Source organism: Pollicipes pollicipes, unplaced genomic scaffold (assembly GCF_011947565.3).
Source record: "Pollicipes pollicipes isolate AB1234 unplaced genomic scaffold, Ppol_2.1 Scaffold_5724;HRSCAF=6776_pilon_pilon_pilon, whole genome shotgun sequence".
In the NCBI taxonomy this organism is placed as follows: domain Eukaryota; kingdom Metazoa; phylum Arthropoda; class Thecostraca; order Pollicipedomorpha; family Pollicipedidae; genus Pollicipes; species Pollicipes pollicipes.
Genome location: NW_023596746.1, coordinates 34,752,339 through 34,771,848, shown reverse-complemented (window position 1 = coordinate 34,771,848; position 19,510 = coordinate 34,752,339). Strand labels below are relative to the sequence as shown.

The 19,510-nt window shown below is 50.4% G+C and overlaps 1 long non-coding RNA gene across 1 annotated transcript in view; it reads right to left on the bottom strand.

The window, feature by feature from the left end:
• Nucleotides 1-17,522, bottom strand: part of LOC119103724 (uncharacterized) — a 57,085-nt gene extending 39,563 nt beyond the window's left edge. Inside the window, exons 1-2 of the long non-coding RNA XR_005094803.1 lie at nucleotides 17,448-17,522; nucleotides 12,925-12,975 (exon numbers count right to left, since the gene is read on the bottom strand). This is a non-coding gene — a long non-coding RNA (uncharacterized LOC119103724). The remainder of the gene's footprint in view (nucleotides 1-12,924; nucleotides 12,976-17,447) is intronic.
• Between the last annotated feature and the right edge of the window lie 1,988 nt (nucleotides 17,523-19,510).

The following is a 19,510-nucleotide window of genomic DNA, read 5'->3' as shown; positions in this document are numbered from 1 at the left end:
CTATGGCGCTGATATTTTGTGATATTCCCTGATTTCCCACTTATCATCCAATATTTGAGTATCTCACGAGGCTCAGTGGCCTCTAGCACTGATTTCTGAGCCGAGTGCTATTATAAATTGCGGTCGTTTCAGATGAATAGATTACCATGTCAGATTACTTGTCAGTAGTATCCAGTTGTGTAGTGCCACTGCAACACTCCATTAAAAACCCGCTTTTGACTGATGAAAGCTCTCACATTTCACCTTATCAGGGTCATCCCAAATGACCATCTAGCCTGTCTATGGAATGGTTTTCATGACCATGCTTGCCTACAATGGACAATGAAGAGGCTGTCCCAACTTTGGGGCATGTTTCAAAAACATACTCCTATGAAACCTCATGACTAGTTACAGCTAATAAAGGCACTGAGCAGTGCCGCTGAAGCGACGGCAGGATACAATACGGATATCAATTCTAGTTGACTTCGAGTCCAAATTACTCCGTCAACGGTTTGTGCCAGCACTACGCTTCTTCTTTGCTGTCGCAACCACCGTCGTCTTGACAACGACCGTGCGCACCTCTTCTGGTGCGAATAAAGGAACGTTTGTGGCTGGCCCAGCGGGCAAGGGTGTGCTACAGAAAAGATAAGTTGGTTAAAGTTCGAACCAGTACAACACATGTATCCTGTGATACTTCCATTTGCAAAGCCAAAGTACGCCTCGAAAAGAATCACTGTGGTAAAGGCCACGGGAGAAATCGGAGCGCAAAATAAAAATATCATGCTGCGGAGAATTCGCGGGATAATAGCTTCATGCTCACAATCTTTGTGTACAGAGAGTTTCAAGTTTATGTGGCAATTTATACCCAAACAAACTTTCACACGATTTTACAAACAAATTTTGCACACACACATTTTGACAGATTATGTGTCGCAAAAATCATGGAACTCACACGTTGGAAAAAGCAAGGCTTATTAAATGTATTACTTTCAAAGTAGTGAGCGTAGAGTAAGATGAGTTATCTCCGGACCAAATAGAAATTCTGAGCTATCCCAATGGACTTCGAGAAAACTGGTATTGCTGATCAACTTGCACGCCTCTCAAGCCCCAATAAGTGAAAACTACAACAAATGTGGAATACGCCCTTTAAGCATATATGACAAAGCGATAATAAGCCTAAGTAGTCGTGTTACTTTGGCGCTGCAGCGCTAAGCCAGCGTGTGCACGCGCGCAAGATACATGGGATACATGCCAGTTTGGCACCGACCATGTTTCGGCGCTCCGTACAATGTACTAAAATCGCCAGTCTCCCGCCCCAGTATTACGAGATGCAGTCCTAAGGCGGACGAAGGAGCTGCACGGGTAACCGTCCAGCGAGAGCTGACCTCGGGCGACGGCCCGGAGCTCTGCCCTAGCGGATCATGCATAGTGACGGAGCTCGTCGTGGCTCTTGACCAGCAACGCTGTACCCATTCGTCGTGTATAAAACCGACCGTGCGGTGTGACACGTGCGGACCGGCGCTCTTCGACCATTTCTCCTGCTAGCGCGTATGACCATGCGGTGTGACACGTGCGGACCGGCGCTCTTCGACCATTTCGCCTGTTAGCGCGTATGACCATGCGGTGTGACACGTGCGGATCGGCGCTATTCGACCATTTCGCCTGCTAGCGCGCATCAACGGCCAGAGCTACACATTCCACGGCACAGTACCACGACCGACGGCAGCTCTGCACTGGAGCGGTGCTGACGTCACTGCCGACACTGTCTGGCCCTCAGCAGACAGCTGACGGAGCCAGCCGCCGGAGAGGGGAGGGAAGGGGAGGGGAGCAGTGAGGGGGAGGGGGGGGGGGGGGGCCTCCGGATGCCGTCCGATCAACACGGCGCGTCACCGGCTGCAGTCACCGTTCGTCACTTCCGGTGGCGGGGAGGCCGCAGCATGCTCCCGCTGCTGGGTGGTGCAGGACGGCTCCCGCTGCTGGGATGCGCTGGAGGCTTCCACTGCTGTGTAGCAGTGAACGGCTCCCGCTGTTGAATAGCGGTGGACGGCTCCCGCTGCTGAATAGCGGTGGGCGGCTCCCGCTGCTGGCAGCGAACATCCGCCGTCGCAGACGTTTGGCGCCGTCGGGAGGCACCCCGAAGCAGGATCAGGGAGAGGTCCCAGCCTCATGCGCTTAAAGCGGCTGCTTCACATTTGAAGATATTGAAGCAAGCATCAGATGTGATGAAACAAGCTAACTTATAACTATTGCCATACTTTTAAGAGGAAAAGACTGATTAAGACAGCACCATTTCTCCATCGAGTAAATATCCCCCTCGATACTTCATTGGTTCATTACGTCATCGTACCTTGCACGATATCGATTGAGAGCCAATTGACGGCTGTTATATCTGGAAGTTGTGCTCACAGACACCAGCCATTAACGACTGGACCATTATACTTTTATTGGCCTTGATCGCCGCTTAGTTATGGAAGGGCAAAATTTCGATGGCGTTATTATAACGTCATGAATACCAGGTGACCTTGAAAAGCTCTTCCCGAAATAGCCTCGCCATCTTCGCCGGTGGCAAAGATGCAGCTAAAAAACTTAAGAGGTTTAGGTCTTAGTAAGGGCAGAGCTGTGAACTGCACAGAATGATCTTCAGCATGGCTAATTCAGTTCAAAATGCCATAGAAATGTGGAGCATTCTCTTGAACCCGTTACGGTCTGTGGTGTCCTGCCGCCTGCGACCGCCTGGGATCAGTTCAATGAAACCATTGCCCAGGTGAGGCAGGATCTAACCAATGGATCGGAAACGTGCAAAAGGCAATGAAAACGCCTAATCAATCTGACCCAGGGACAGTTGAGTTGACATCTGTCTTGTGGTGCACGGCACCATGTGTCACATAAAATATCTTGAAGATCACCAAAATAGCTCAATAATTTATGAGCCCTCTAGTCCCCGTAATATTAGTCGCCAAGCTTTGTTATCGGTAAAACAAGAAAAACCGTACTCTTGCACTTCAGAATCATATAAATATGTTAACAGAGGCCACACTTAAAATGATGAAGGCCAGGTTATGAATACCAGGTCAAAGCTGCAAAGGCAAGGTCAGGTAATCTGTTCAAAATTAATTTTTTTCTTTCGGTTCACAGACGTTGCATAACCGTTATTAGTATGGAAATGATGTTCCATAAGCTAACTTATTAATCACAAATAATAGTAGCAAGTCACATTGGCTCACACCCATTCGTCTACACCACATGGCCTCTGGCAATCATCGCGTTTATCTTCGTGTGGTGTGACTATGACTAGCAGAGAGCCGAACCAGTCGAGGAATCACATCAAAGCGACCGAAAACAAGCCAGGAGATGGTGAGTTACTGCATCCGAGGGAAACTCGCCATGCAAGCCTGACTGATGGCGCCGTAAATCAGGCCTGTGACATACAGTCAAAGTTTGTTCCTTAGAATGTGTCAGTTAATCACTGGTCAGGTAATTTAAATTGCGTGGACTTAACTGATACCCTCCACACTATACAAGATACTTCCGAAACTTAGAGGGATGGTATTAGGGTGAGGGGCTTTTTGCATGCAAGGCGGTGGTGCAGGTTGACAGTAAATAAACAAGATGAACATCAAGCGAGCAAGAAACATCGCACCTTAACGGCATAGTATGTCACGCACAGAGAGCCAAATCACAGCGGTCAGATTGCTACAATTTATCAGCAAGCATAATTAAATATACCAGGCTTTAAGTGTCGCATACCCATCATAAGCCCGACGAGGAGGCTTATCCCAGGCTCCGTGAAGTAAAGCTCCTTCAAAACATGGTTTTCTCCCGGCTTTCTGCGACGTATTTTACCATTTGCATACCAATTAATGGTAGGTTCAAGCTGTTCTAATTTCGAGGATTTCCTTCATCGTTACCTTACAGAGAGCAGGGACGCGGAAATTAGAGAAAAATTAATGTACATAATTAAGGTTAATGCACATCATATTGATCTTCCACGCGAGCTACTTTCATAGCTGCTTGCATTTCTTGGACTTTGCAATGCGTGCGATGTTTTAGGTTGGGAGGGTGGGCCGCATAGAGTTCGGTTGCATGTTGGCTGAAGGGAAGCCCATCTGTGGGATGCAAAGATCATCTCCAAGCTGGTGTGGCTGGATTCCCGAAGTGAATACGACCCTACAACCCTGAACACGCAGTTTTCAGTCCTCTTTCCTCCCGTAGAAATTGCCAGGCCTTTTGCAGTATTAGAGCAGAGTAATCGCGGTTGAAAACAGTCATTTCAATTAAAAATTCAAGAGAGGTACGACCAAGCTGATCCCAGCTTTTAAAATGCAATGAGCACGTAACCGCACCCCGGGGACACAGCACAAATGGAGTAAAATCTCCAGCTGGAAGCCTTAGCGGCCAACGTTTCACGGCGCTACTGCCATCTAGTGGCATAATGGGAAAGGTTTCAGCACGCTTTTTCGCCACACGCTGCGATCTGCGGCGCCACAGTCTGTGTGCTCCATTTTCGTTTAAAAAACGTTCAGGATCTGCGTCAGTCTTCTTGAGACTGAGACTACTTGAGACTTGAGAATTCTTGACTGAGACTGAGACAACTTCCTGAGATTCGGCTATACGTTGCTTTACCTGTAGGTGACCTTCACTTGTGAAGGGCGAAATCACAGCATGTGGCGATGACCCACCGGGACTTGCGACTCTGCAATGTGACGCTACATCCTCACTGGCGGCGTGCAAAAGGTACGGATATGCGAAAAGCTCCTGGTGAAAGTTCGCACTTAACCGCCTCTGGATCATCAATCCGGCGTTGAACAAGAACAGCCGTAATAATCCTCCTTTTCAATGTTATCGGAACAGATGTGCTTTTGATAACTACACTGGAGCCACAGTAAGCGCGACTGCCGGGCGCGGCACCGGGCTGGCGGCTGGCCGACCGGTAGCGATCTGAGGATGAAATCAAATATCATATTAACTGACGTCACTGGGTGAAATGAGCCATTCAACCCTGTCATTAGCAATTGGATGTTATGTAAATTGACCCTGTCAAATAAATTCACTGGTGGGGGGAGAGTAGTGCGCTTCATCTTCCCTTCGCGTAGCAGCACATGGTACTGATGGTCACAAGCTGGAACCCCAGACTGCTTATTTCAGTACGCCCGCATCGCAGGTGTTTAAACACAGTGGTAACAGTAGTTTTGGTTGTTTTCCGTTTTACCATAAGCGCAAAACACTTAAACACCATGACAGGCGCAATAGCTGTCAAAAGCAGACAAGCGGCGCGCCATGCTGTCAAACCAGTCGACTCCGCCACCTGGCGACTAAGATTACAACTACGAGTTCTCCGATTCTCCAACTCTCTCCTGACGAATCGGTGTCCAGCACCTTTTGGTGCTGTAAGCAAACCCCAGCCTGCCTGGATCCAAACAAAATATGCTAGATACTAAAGAATCTTTGACAAGGAAAAGATCCCAGACCTCAAAGCAGGATCTAATTTAGGAAGAAATCATTGGGGAATGGGAATGTAGACCAGTCGAATTCGGGGTAACCAGAAAACAGGATCTGCGAATTTCGCGGGACTTAATGTCATGCCGGCGGCTGCACACAAACGTTCACATTTCAGCTCTTCTAAAAGAACCAGGTGTTCTTCGCCAGGGCCAAGCTTAGACTCGGTCTGCGAAATGAGGCCAGCTGCAATGTGGAGGCGTCATCCAACTTACTATCTACGAAAATGTGGTCTGTATGCATGTCTGTCTGTCTGTTAGTCTGTCTGTATGTTTGTCTGTTCACCGTCTTTTGCATCCTGGCCCGTGTGTAGATTAAACAGAGTGCAGTGAACGCCTGAATTTTCACAGCATGCATGTGTGAGCGTGATGAGTGCATATTCGTGTTGACGCCGCGGCACAGGGATTGAAGAGCGCCTTGCGATGGTGGGAGGGTCCGTTTCCAAGTTCATGGCGTTACCGTGATGAGTGCACGTGGTAAAACAGGTTGAACGGTCGTGATGATGATTGGGGTTTTAGGGCGCGTCGACTTCTAGGGTCATTTTGCGCCCTTGAACGGTCGTCAAGCCGCCGAAACGATGTTCAATTTGTTGCGGGAGCATCGATAAATCTTGGGTTCCCGCTTGTTGGGGAAGTCAATTTACGTAAATGATGCCGGTACACGGAAAGCAGGGTTGCAGAACCAGAACGATAGTAGGAATTTCATGCATGTATAACTTACTCAGCGATCCTTGACGCCATCGGAGATGTTGCATCAGTGCGTATTTAGCAAACTGCGATCTGTGGATCAGACTGCAACTGTGCTGTATCGAATCGTTAAAGCAGTGATGGGATGATGAGAAATAAAGGGCGAGTGGCCCCCAAGCATGTGCCTAACCCTACGGCCGTTTTTTCACCTCCGCCTTACGAGGGAGATGCGCCTCAAAAACCCCGTCCCCCGATGTCTCGAAACTTTGACAGGTCAAATCAGGTTATAGTTTTCAAATTAGCACTCTTAAACGCCTGCTGCTGTCTCGAGAAACAAGCACGCAAAGCCGGTGCTGATGCCGTAGAATGAATGCCTGATTTGAGAAACGCAAACAAAAATGATGAATACAAATAAAGCTACATTTGAAAAACGCATTAGATGGGTACCAGTGTACTTCGACAGGTATTCTATGTGATACGTCATGTCAGATCAAGGTGGTGAAGGCCGTCGTCACATCAGCCCGCTAGAGACCACATGACTGACTTGAAACTTATGGCATGTAAAAGAAGGCGCGGTGGTAACCAGCTGATAACCAGCACAGGCCGCCGTTGGAACTTTGTATGGGTCTATTTGCACACCGCTGTATCAAGCGTCGGATTCGTCTTGTTAACTACGCATTCCGGTGTTACTTGCCAGCCCGTGATGCAGGGCTTTGAAAGTGCTCCAAAGATGAGTTGTGGCCATTCAGTATGTGTCCTCAGCAAGTGACGTGTTAACTAGTTTGTCTTTGCCACGGTCACCTAGCGGCATAGGCAAGATTTAGCCCCGCGAGCCGCTCGAGGCAAGCGGCAATCACTGCGGGCAGAGAAGGGGACGACGCACATAGAAGCACTCAACAGAAAATGTTGCACGTTCGCAGCACACCGAACCCAGTTTTCAGTAATAATTTTTGAGTTGCTGCCGCTTCTCCCTGCTGCTTTTGAAATTGAGCCACTCATAGCGGAATCCAGCGGAACTGTCACAAGCATGACTGGCACATGTAGGTTATATCCTTGCCAAAACCTCGGCACATATCTACCACAATAAATTCCAGCTGACAGACGAACACATCTGAAATAAGATCAACACCATGCGTTGTTATTCCACGGCAAGGAATACATTTTACGTACATTTTTTTGCTGTCTGGCCTGTTTTGTCTGGCCTGACAGAGACATGTCCGACATTTGTAAAGCAGATCACCGCTTATTTTGATAATCTTCTTATATCGTTTATTATGCGCTTTGGTAGGGGTGCAAGTGGGGGTGGGGATGGGATTGGGGACGGTATTTGGACCACCCACACATTTGACCCCCTCCCACACACAGTGCACTCCCATCAGATCAGGTCTTCTACTAAACTGCTTCTTCGATAATTTTTCACGTTTCTGATCGTTGGAATCATAGCTACACTAACGTTTCCGAATGTGTTATTTGATGCCTGCCTGGCAGCACTGCTTGCTGCTGCAGTCTGCATTCGTTTGAAAAGGAGCGATGTGAACAGTAATTGCTGTTCCGTATTGGAAATGGGCCACTTGTCGTTTTCAAACCGCCCTAATTGCTGGAGCGTTCTTTGTAGTCATGAATTGCTATGATTCCGAGTGCTATGCGTACTTGAACCTTACCTCGGTGTGAGCTGTTATGTAGAAAAGTTTTTTATTTTTTTAAAGACGAAGACTGGGACCAAAACTGAACGTTGGTTTGGAAGGATTGTATGGGATGCGTTTAAGGTTGGCAATGGCGGGAGTGAATCTCAAAAGGACTGGGATCCAGGAGACTCGGGGACCCGATCCCGGAAGGACCGGGATCCAGGAGAGTCGTGGACCCGATCCCGAAAGGACCGGGATCGAGGAGACTCGGGGACCCGATCCCGGAAGGACCGGGATAGAGGAGACTCGGGAACCCGATCCCGGCAGGACCGGGATACAGGACACTCGGGGACCCGATCCCGGAAGGACCGGGATACAGGAGACTCGGGGGCCTGATCCCGGAAGGACCGGGATGGAGGAGACTCGGGAACCCGATCCCGGAAGGACCGGGACAGAGGAGACTCGGGAACCCGATCCTGAAAGGACCGGGATCCAGGAGACCCAGGGACCCGATCCCGGAAGGACCGGGATACAGGAGACTCGGGGACCCGATCCCGGAAGGAACGGGATCCAGGAGACTCGGGGAATCAATCCCGGAAGGACCGGAATCCAGGTGACTCGGGGACCCGATCCCGGCGCTCATTCCTGGGATTCATGCGGATGGACGGTTGCAAGTAAATGACAATAAGATTAGTACGTCATTGTACGGTGTTTGCACAACCAGCCGAGGGATTTAGGGCGTACACAGACGAGATAAACGTTCGGGTGCGTAAGTCAAACACAGTGCGTCCAGGCGGAGTGCAGAGATCCCTCCGAAGCAGCAAGGCACCGGCTGGGAGGTGGCGCTGACAGAAAACGGCAAGTCGTGGCCCCTGGGGGCTGATGCAGCCCAATGGAGACACGTGGCTATTCTACCATTACCTAATCTATCTAATCTATTCAACCGGTGGATCGGCGGGATTGGATAAATAGACTAGGCTAAATAATGTGGGCTACGAAAGGGGAGTTTTCACGGGAGAACCAACTCAACCCCCAGGTCATCGGGCGAACCTTCAGGCGTCGAACAAAAGCAAGCAGGCGCTCCAAACGTGTTATGTTATTAATGGGACGGACCCGGTCTCGTCGGTATCAATGTCAGTTTAGGCTAGAGACCGCCACACTTATTTTAACAAGCTGATGTTTGAATATCAGATGCGTGAATAACTTAATAACAAAGTATTTGGAAAGATGAGCATTTTAAAGTCGAGGTAGGCCTTTTTCCCCCAACGAGGTAGGGCAGAAAGCAGCCCTGCAATCTAGGACATCGCATACATTTCCCGGTAAGCATGCTTACAGCCGACTTCAGCACGGTGCACACGGAAGGTGCCTTCAAGCAGCTGCAAATCCATCAGTACCCAGGTAAAATAGCACTTTGCCAACTTACTTCGTTCAATGGCTCCTCCCCTTAAGCTCAGTCAAGAAAGCATTGTTATGACGACTAAAACGCTCATTTACCATAGTCCGAGGCGCATCCGTCGCCGTCATTGCAGAACTAACCCTCGCCGGCCCGCGTGTGTGAGAATGACGACCCCGGGCCGCTGCAGGGCTTAGTTTCACCCGCCCTCGTGTGTGAGATGACGACCCGGGCCGCTGCAGGGCTTAGTTTCATCCGCCCCCGTGTGTGAGATGACGACCCGGGCCGCTGCAGGGCTTAGTTTCACCCGCCCTCGTGTGTGAGATGACGACCCGGGCCGCTGCGGGGCTTAGTTTCATCCGCCCCCGTGTGTGAGAATGACGACGCGGGCCGCTGCAGGGCTTAGTTTCATTCGCCCTCGTGTGTGAGATGACGACCCTGGACGCTGCAGGGCTTATTTCCACCCGCCCTCGTGTGTGAGAATGACGACCCGGGCCGCTACAGGGCTTAGTTTCACCCTCCCTCGTGTGTGAGATGACGACCCTGGCCGCTACAGGGCTTAGTTTCACCCTCCCTCGTGTGTGAGATGACGACCCTGGCCGCTACAGGGCTTAGTTTCACCCTCCCTCGTGTGTGAGATGACGACTGGGGACGCTGCACTCATACCGGCCAAGTTCTCTCGTTCCCTGAGCAGGGGCAACGCTGGGAATGGGTCGAGAACCGCTGCGGCCAAAAGCGAGCAGCGCGACAGAACGATGCGCTCCGCCACGGCCGGTCGGAGAGAGGACGAACACGAGGCCATCGGCCCCCGCCGGAAAGTTCGGAAAGTTCCCGCGCTCCGGCGGCGCCCGGTGAAGCGTGGCGCCCACGCCGGCGCGGCCGTTCCTCGCCGCTGCTCTCCGGTGTCGGGCGGCCGTTGTTTGCCGGACCCGCTGAGTACCCACCAGCTGATTACAGGTACCCTACCACGAGGTTGAACCGGCCGGGGCCCATCCAGCAAGGTCAGCAACCCTGCCGACCAGCCCCGGCGCGCCGCACGCACTTGCGCGCGCCCTTCTCGCACACAGAGTACGCCCGGCCAAGCCGCGATGCGCGGACAACAACGGCACGGCCGGAGGCCGGCAAGCGAAGATAACTTGTTTACGTCGCCGGAGGTATTTTTTCGGAGAGTGGATTTTTGGAGGATGTATGAAAAGGGTTCGGCGTAAACATAGCGCCGGTCATTGTCCTGTACGGGCGGCGGGGTGGGGCTGAGGGCGCGGAGCAAGCGGAGCGGTGAGAGCTGGTCGGGGGAGGGAAAGGAAGGGCGGCTGGGAATGGGACGGCGAAGGAGACCGGCTACGGTCAGGGCCATAGGCGTAGGAACGTCTGAGACAACGGCGTCCCAACGCCAAATTTGAAGCTAATTCTTTTCATGCACCGTCATAGAGCATCAACTTTTTCAAATAGACTGGGGGCATCACCCCCGTGCCGCTCCCGTTCCTACGCTCAGGATGAGGGCGGCCGGGGCGGCGGCACTGACCTTCGCACGCCACCTTACGGCCCCCGCGACGACGGTAGTCGCCGCGTGACGCAAGCATGTCTGCTTGGCAACTCTACCAGATGGCGACGCGACAGATAAATGCGCCGTCGACATGACAGCCTGCGTGCTGGGGGCACTCACCAGACGGCGGCAGCCGCGTCAACAGCTCCGCCAGCCGGTGGGGCAGCGATACCGGAGGCGGGCGGGCCGTTGTTGCCAATGGAATTGCTTTTGCCGTTTGCTGTTACCAGTTGCAGTTGTTGTAATTGAAACTCTGGAGCGTTGGGGCCTTACTGATGTGACCAGTGGGCATGTGCGGACTCTGGTGGGGGCCAGGATTAACCCCAAAATAAGAAATTTTTTCCTTTAGTTCAGGTGAAATCACCTTTGATACTTGGCGTATGCTGGAGCCGGGGCTGTGTTAACCATCTTCACAAAATCCCTGAAGGTTTGACTCAGATGCAATGCACGTTGCAATTCATGTGGTTGCTTTGGTAGCTTATGTGTGGAGCATCATGGATATAGACAAAGGGAGTCAATGCCCCCTCCCCCCCCCCCCCAGCCCCACCTGAGCCAAGACGTTCACAACGCATAAGAGGCGGTTCGGTAGTAACGCGGTCCAAATCCTCAGGATTTGGGACAAATTTGACAAATTTGACAAAAAACAAACAAATTTGCGTATCACTGCAACATACTAGTCGTTAAAGAAAGAGCTGTATTACTATGAATGTATATATATATATATATATATATATATATATATATATATATATATCACCAATGTGGTCTTTATGTAGCCTTATTAAGCCTTGCCTTCTTGACTGTTGCTATCAATGTTGTGAGCGGAATCCACTCTATGGAAATAAGTCCCGGAAATGAGCCAACTTTCCTGCATCAGAATCGGAGTCAACTCCAGGCCCTGCGGCACCGCCCGGGTCAGAGGCGGAATCAGTGCCGTGGACTTTGATTCGGATGGAATCGATCCCGCTGCCGCTCGATCGAGTCCGCTGACCGGACTCGACATCGAGTAAAAAAAAATACGGTGCATATTATGGACATTTGCGGCGGGCCGCAGGAGGATATACAGACCGCACCTCTATTCGTCTTGAAGCAATATATATATATATATATATATATATATATATATATATATATATATTACATAAGTATTAATGCGTGTCTTTTCATAGATTTACGATTGTTGTCTGGTTCTCTGACTATCTGATCATAGAGCAGAAGTCTATCATTCGGCTATTTTACCATGTAAGCGACGCGACAACGGTATGTTGCAAAAGCGGGGTGAGCATGACAATCAGTCAACACATCCGCGGTGGAGAAACCCATGAGCTTCTTGCAATAGCCTTCTCGAAACTCTCTTGGTCGGTTCATCCAGAGAAGTTAAATGGAACGATGCTAAGACCATTATAAGAGAACTATTTCAGGAGATCAAAACTAAAATTATTGTATTTGGGAGCGACGCCAAGCAAAGATTGTTGCACAAGACTTCCCATTCCCAAGAGGGTGACTCACATACTTTTAGAGGGAAGGAGCCTTCAACGCATTTAAACAAAGCGGAACACTGAGTCAAAGAATCGTAGAAATGAATTTAAATTATGTGTACACTAGGTATCTGAGCATCATATTTATTTTGTATCACAAAATGTTCTGTAAGCACGGCTTGATAGCTTTGCACCTTGGTTTGGGCGCTAAACCAATTTCAAGCGCATGAAGTGACGCATTTTTCGAACAGTACTCGTTCTTTGGCCCTACACAGATCCAGACTGCTGGCTTTGTTGGCAGGCAGTTATTCATGTTTCCTGTTACATTTGACGGGTTAAATAGCAGCGTAGAAATACCAATAGTCGTGATCACTCGATTCGAAGCACATGTATACGTGGCCTTCATATGCAATTATTTGGCATGCATTCTCAGAACGGGCTTCTCTTCTTTGCAAGATATGGCCCAGCGCCAGGCCTGGCTTTCGTGTACCATATGCGTTGCCCTGATCTTTAAACAAATAGCATATCTTAGCTTCAACCTTATCATGCAAAATGCGGCTGTCGTGCAAAACTGCCGGACAACGTACATCTCAAACTTCTCGGAGATATCACATGCCCATGTGACGGCACAATCATCCTGAGCGTGTCTGGGTACGAGCGGCCACACCGGGTCGCGGACCGGCGTCTCCCTCGGATTAGAAGCACGAGGAGCGGGGTGGCTGACCTGGTTCGCCGATAGCTGTCCTCGCGACACCAGATCAGCTCCAAATGTCTCCTGCAAACAAGTAGAAACACCATGAGGAAGACGTGCTGTCAAACAGGACAACGACATACGCTTTCAGCCGCTATAGGAAAACAGAAGCTTTTAGTCCGGAACTGTTGGTATTAGCGACAGTGACCCCAAAAACGGCAAAACCTTGCGTTTACATCACATTATACAGTGCACTTCCAGAGTTCATGTACAAAGATACAAAAGCTCTACAACATGGTTAGCGTAAATATTACTGATGCCCGTATCTGCTACCGTAACAAACATCGCATATCTGCCAACTAACAAGACAAGTAGCAGTCACATTAATGATAAAAAGGCACACCTGCCTGCCTCAATGGATTGTGACACGGATCGCTGTCGTTCTAAATATCCCGTGTATCTTTGTTCACTGGAAAACAGGACATCTTCCTGCTGAACACATCCGTCAGTTGTTCATCTGAGCGTGTATGAACACTCGTCAGGCATATGGGCTCGCTTGCGACCAGATAGCAACAGCTACGGAAACGCAGTTCAGTTAAAGGCCATCTCACTAGGATCTAAAAGAAAACAACGGAGACCGTCACCTAAAGAGGCTTGTTTTTGGTCAGGGGCATGTCCATTCTGACACGGTCCACGGCGTAACGTCTTAGGGTAGCTCCTCGCGTACGAAGAAGAGCTCTGTTCGATGTGTGCAGACAGCTCAGATCCCGACAATGCGAGCCAATGCACATGGCCGGCGTCACGCCGCGTGCCTGTTCTTGGAGCGCTAATCTTGCCTTCGAGGAAATGTTATGTATAGGTGTCCGTCGGAAGCGGAACACCGGCCAACCGTCACGTTCCGCCGGGTGTCGAGGGGAATCCTCTGGGCAGCGGCTGGGGATGTCGCAGCGTTTCAGACTTTCAAGATGTTCCTTCCGAAGCTTGCAACGCATTTCAAACGTACTTAGCACACATACAGACAGCAGGCCGAAAAAGAGCCACAGCGGCCCCCGAGGATGGCCCGCCTTAGGTCTCTCACCCATTCTTGAGCTAATCTTACCACCTGACCTGCCTGAATTTAGCTAGAAATGAGATCCGTGGACCACAAAACTTGTCCAAACTTTTTTTAAATGCTGCTATGGAGGGACTTTCTACAACTTCGTTTGGCAGTCCTTCCCAATGATGTACTACTCCTTGAATAAATGACATATTGCCTCTTCATAGTTCTAATCCCTCTTTTTGCTCATTGAAACTGGTTTCCTCGCACTCTCGACCTAATTTCCAGTGCTCTTTGTATATCTACATTGTTCATCCCATTTATTATCTTGAATACCTTAATCAGATCCCCTGTAAGTCTACGGTCTTCCAGTGAATACAAATCCAAGGCCTTAAGGCTGTCCTTATATTCTAAGCTGCCAGTCCCATTTGTCATCCTAGCTGCTTTTCGCTGCAGTCTCTCCAGCCTGTCTATATCTTTTTGGAAACAGGGGGACAGAGCCTGTATACAATACTCTAGTTGTGGTCTGACATAAGCTAAGTACAACTTTTTGGCAACATACCTACTCTTGTAATTGGCATTCCTGTTAATAAGCCCTAGCATCCGAAGCGCCTTGCTCCTAGCCGACCCACATTGCTTTTCAGCCCTCATATCCCTGGAAATTATAAACCCTAAGTCCTTTTCGTCCTAGACCTGGTCCAACTCTCAGCCTCCCATTTTATAGCTAATGCCCCTACTGCCGGAACTAGCCAAGTGCATCACCTTACACTTTGCATACCAAGGAAATTCACGGGCAACATGTACTTCACCCAATTCATCCGCTACCCATAGCATTGTGCCCACCCTGCTCGCTTCCACTTCCTGATCAGTTGAGTGGGTGTCGATAGTGTAGAGGTTAACGCGTTTGCGTTGGCCACTGCACGTCTGGGAAACCAGAGGTACGGGGTTCGATTCCTCGCGGTGCGCGTCCTTCTTGCCAGGGTGAGAGGCAGGCGACGCCATATAGCCTTAGCAGCTGAGTACGTCCGCCCCGATGTCCTCCCCCTTGATCACTTGTGACCACTTATTATCCATCTGTTCGCATTTTCCCGACACTTAAGTTATAAATTGTGGCAGATTTTTAGACGTGGCAACGCAAAGTTATGATTTTGCGTTTAAAAGTTACAAAATTAAATAATAAGGAGTTTGGCTTTAGGGTGCACCAAGCACCCGGCCATATGGCGCCAACGACAATGTGTGTTATGGATGAAGTTAATTATTACGAAAGAAGCGCGAGCAGCATCACTGCGTAGCGTTTCTGAAGCATCGGTCCGCCATATCATAAACGCCACACCCATATCCGTATCCATGGCCATAGTCGTCCCAAAATCTACACACAGCCAACCCGTTAACCATTCTATATGGACATACATGGGTTTATTGGACCCTCAGTCCTCTAACACGTGGACTTAAACAGCATCTTTCTGCCCACTTAACGTTCAGTGGTGCTCGTTTATCTCACCTGCAGGGTGAAACCATTCGCTAAGTCAGATGAGGTACAACTCATATGCTTGATGACTTCGCCTTCCAAGGTCTCCGCAACCAAAAAAAAAAAAGAATCAGCCAAAAAATCGGTGTTTCGAAATCGCGACGCATCCTTCTCTCTGTACGCACTAATCTTTGTGTTCAGCACAAAAATAAAAGGATAAATGATGTAAGTAATCAGTATGTGACCGCTGGAAACATCGTTCGAGTTAGAGAGCACATCAGGCGAGATCTTGAAAAATGAGCGAAATTAGACCTAAGATCTATTCCATTGTTAGCCACGGTGGCTGACGCTTATCTTTAGTGTAATATGACGTCAATATCAAGCCATGTCAGGCCTTCAGAACGACGCCACGTGTAGTTAAAGAACTTTTCGTGAGACGCTGCTATCACAGCCGCACATGACGTTCCGCAGCACACGGTCACCGATGGTTAAGATCATTGGGTGACATGGGGTGATCTCGGGTGGTTTTACACTGGACATAGCAGGGTGACCTCAGGTGACACCACATTGGAGGACGCGGGGTGACCTCAGGTGAATTCACGTTGGAGGCCACAGGGTGACCTTAGGTGGCTTCACATTGGAGGACGCGGGGTGACCTAAGGTGACTTCACATTGGAGACCGCTGGGTGACCTTAGGTGAATTCACGTTGGAGGCCACAGGGTGACCTTAGGTGGCTTCACGTTGGAGGACGCGGGGTGACCTCAGGTGACTTTACATGGTCCTTGGGAGAATGAATGGTGCAATGGTGACCTGCCTCAACTTGCACTAGCTTGACTTTACAGACACTTGTCAAAAATCGTAGACACGGCAAAAATTATATCAAAAACCGTTTAACCTCACCTTACCGGTAAGTTGCAGGAGATGACAGAAGGTGATGAGGTAAAATGTAAATTGACGGGCCAGTCGCCCCACTGTTTTGCCTCCATATCTCTGACTCAGGGTCAGCAGAGGGGTCTGACCCCCCCCCCCCCCCTCCTCCGCTGCAACAGTGCCTACACGACGAGGATGGCCGGAGTTGTGATCCGTCGCATGTTAGAAGGATGCCATACCGTATTGGCCATGGTGTGTCTCGTCATGACACGCGCATAGCCTGTCAACGATGAAACCTGCGGCATGCTCGTTTGATTCCTATCTTGTGGAATCAATTACAGCTCTGACTCGCGGACTCTCAAGAGGAGTCAGAGAGCACAGCACAACTTTGCGTCCTTCTTTAAACCGTTTCGTGAACCGCAAAAAAGCTTCGTTGGCTCGAATTTCGCTGATGGTTGAGCAGATCATCCGTTGTTTCTTCTGCTGCACGTAAGAACTATCGTAATGTGGAAAACAATGACAACTCGCGTTTCTTCTGAACCAACTCATCACGGATCCACACCAACGCGATTGACTCCACTCCGAACGACAACTTCGGAAAATAATCCAATTACAGGCAGATTCAACGGAAGCGCAGTTGACTCAACAGGAGTCAACTCGGCCTCCACCTGAGGTCGAGCATAAGTCTGATCCTCTGGGGTCTGCGGGGAATGTTTCATGATGCTCCTCTATGGAGCTGATCTAACTCGTTGTACGCAGTATGATCTAACTCAATGCAGCCGCGACCACTAAAAGATTGCTGCTTCTTCCAGTAAGCCAGGAAACGAGTTGTTTATTGATGTTTCAGGGTGCGCCGGCTGCATGGATATTTTGAGCCCATAACGATTCCAGGGAACCAGATAGCGCAAGCCATCAACACAGACGGAACGGGACGCCGCCCACCCGTCCTTTCAGGATCGGCCACTGTCCCCTTTCCGTCAGGGACACATGCACATCTCAGCCTTCCGATCGTCCTCGTCAAGCTCGCGCTCACACCCACACCAAAGCCGTACGCTGCCGCGTTCCGCCCCAACCTGCCACCCTGTCATCGGCTCTCAATTGGTCACCGCCCATACTCCACGCCGGCCCTGCCCTCGTACTCGGTGCTAACCGTGACCTTCGTCCTCATCTCACCTACTCACCTAGATTCCGCCGCTGGAAACAGCTCCACTCCAGCTATAAATAGCCTGCGAGCGCCGAGAATAGCCGCTCGCCAGTCAAGGGAGCACTGACTGCGCCTGGTTTTTGCTGCGCCGCTGCCGGCCGGCCGCGCGTCGGGGGCCGGGCGCCCTCCCCCTCCCCGCGGCCAGCACCGGAGGGCCGAGCGGCCGGCCGGCCGGGCCCCGCGTCAATCGGGAGGAGCGGGCGGGGCAAACGATCGGCCGGCACTTCCGCCAGCCAGATGAACCACGTGGAATGGCGTAGGTCAGCCTGTAGTGCTCCGTCAGGCTGTTTGTCCGGCCTGCAGTCAGGCTGTCTGTCTCGATTGCAGTCAGTCTGTCCGTCTGGATTGTAGATTTTAACGCCTGCACGATTCAGGTTGTGTTGAAAGTCTAGAACATCGTTCTTGCTGCTCGCGGAAGCGTTAAAGAGACGTTAAGTAGCCCATAGCTTTAATGTGGAGAACTAAGTGCTTAAGTCAAGCTTTCCTGCATTCCTAAGTCATATAAGTGGGAAAACTACCTCTTGCCCGTTCTAGTAAAATATATATTATAAAAGCTATTGGTGGATTCGGTGTCTGTGGTGCTTAAAGTGGATTAGGCCGCACTCGATCGGCAGACATCAGAGGGATATGATTGAGCACTAGATTGCTTGTTTACATGGTGACTATCTCTAATGCTTAGAATGACCTGAAAGAGTGACTGTTAAGGGTAGTATCTAAGTTCTTTTATATGCATCCTACGTTTGCCACACTGCTTGTTTGACAATGTGAATGAACTGATATGGATTTTACTGGGAGTCACTTTTGTTTTAGGGGATTGAGTCGAAAGGGTTTTGATTTAGTAGGTGGATTGAATTTAGTGGGGGTGTGATTTTTTTGAAATTTAGTGATTGAAATTTAGTTGAAATTTAATTGAAATTGAATTTTTTTTGAAATTTAGCGATTGAAATTTAGCTGAAATTTAACTGAAATTGAAATTTAGTGATTTGATTTAGGCCGGCCAAATTTTTCCTAGCTGAATGCACGAGACCTCTGTTTGCCATCTTCTCCTGCTCGTTACGATAATGAACCGCTCCTACCTCTTTGCAGCCCGGATGCTACCTTAATCAGCAATGGCGAATAATTAATACACGTCTTGAATAGGTAATGTGCCTTTTTCTTTGAAATGGTGAAACAAAGTGGTTCAAATCTGAAGACAAAAATCAAGTTTTGTGCTGCCTGGCATTAGCTGGTTCCAGTCTGAGCCATCATAGCTGATTTCCGGAACTGCAACCCTGCCGCTTACTTGCCAGCGCACATTACCCCGGTCCGCAGCTGTGTCGTAACCAGGATTTCGCCCAGGCGAGGGGTAAACCGAGGCACAGGGAGCTTGTTTCACCCTAGGGTCCAGCGCCATCGCCAAAGGAGCCCTGTTTGTGCTCGAAATGCGTTTTTAAGCTCGGTTTCCTATGTTTACGTCTTCGAGGCCCCGTTTCTTACATTGCAGAGGCTATCCGATTATCAAGAAGTTTTCAAAGCTGTCAGGAAGCGTCAAGGTCGAAGGTTTTGGGTTTCGTTACGTCCCTCCAAGCAGCCCTATGGCTGCACCAGTAAGCTGCAGTGACCACCAGCCGACATCCGGCAGCGGATCCGGCTAGCGTCGGCGCCACGGTCAGCGGCCCCGCGTGTCTGCCGGCCGGCCGGCCCGCCGGGGCGCCACGTGACGGGAGCAGCTCGGCGCCCCACCCCTGGCGGGCAGCGGCGCGGCCGCCGGGCGCACGCGGCCCTCCGCTCCTGACGCAGCGCCCGTGGGAAGGGGTAAATAGACCCCGCCCGCGCGCATCCCTGCCCCCGGGCCACACGCACAACCGGCGCACATGGCGAGCGCCGAGCGTTCCCAGGCCGGGGTTCCGCGGCCGACCGGCAGGCGGCAGCACAGGCTGGGGTTGGATGGTCGCCTCACAGAGGTTATCACTGATCGTGGGTCCGGTCTCGTCCAGTGCCCTTCGCCCTGCAGTAGGTCTGGTCCTTTAAGGGCACAGCGTAGTAACATCGCGAGCCGAC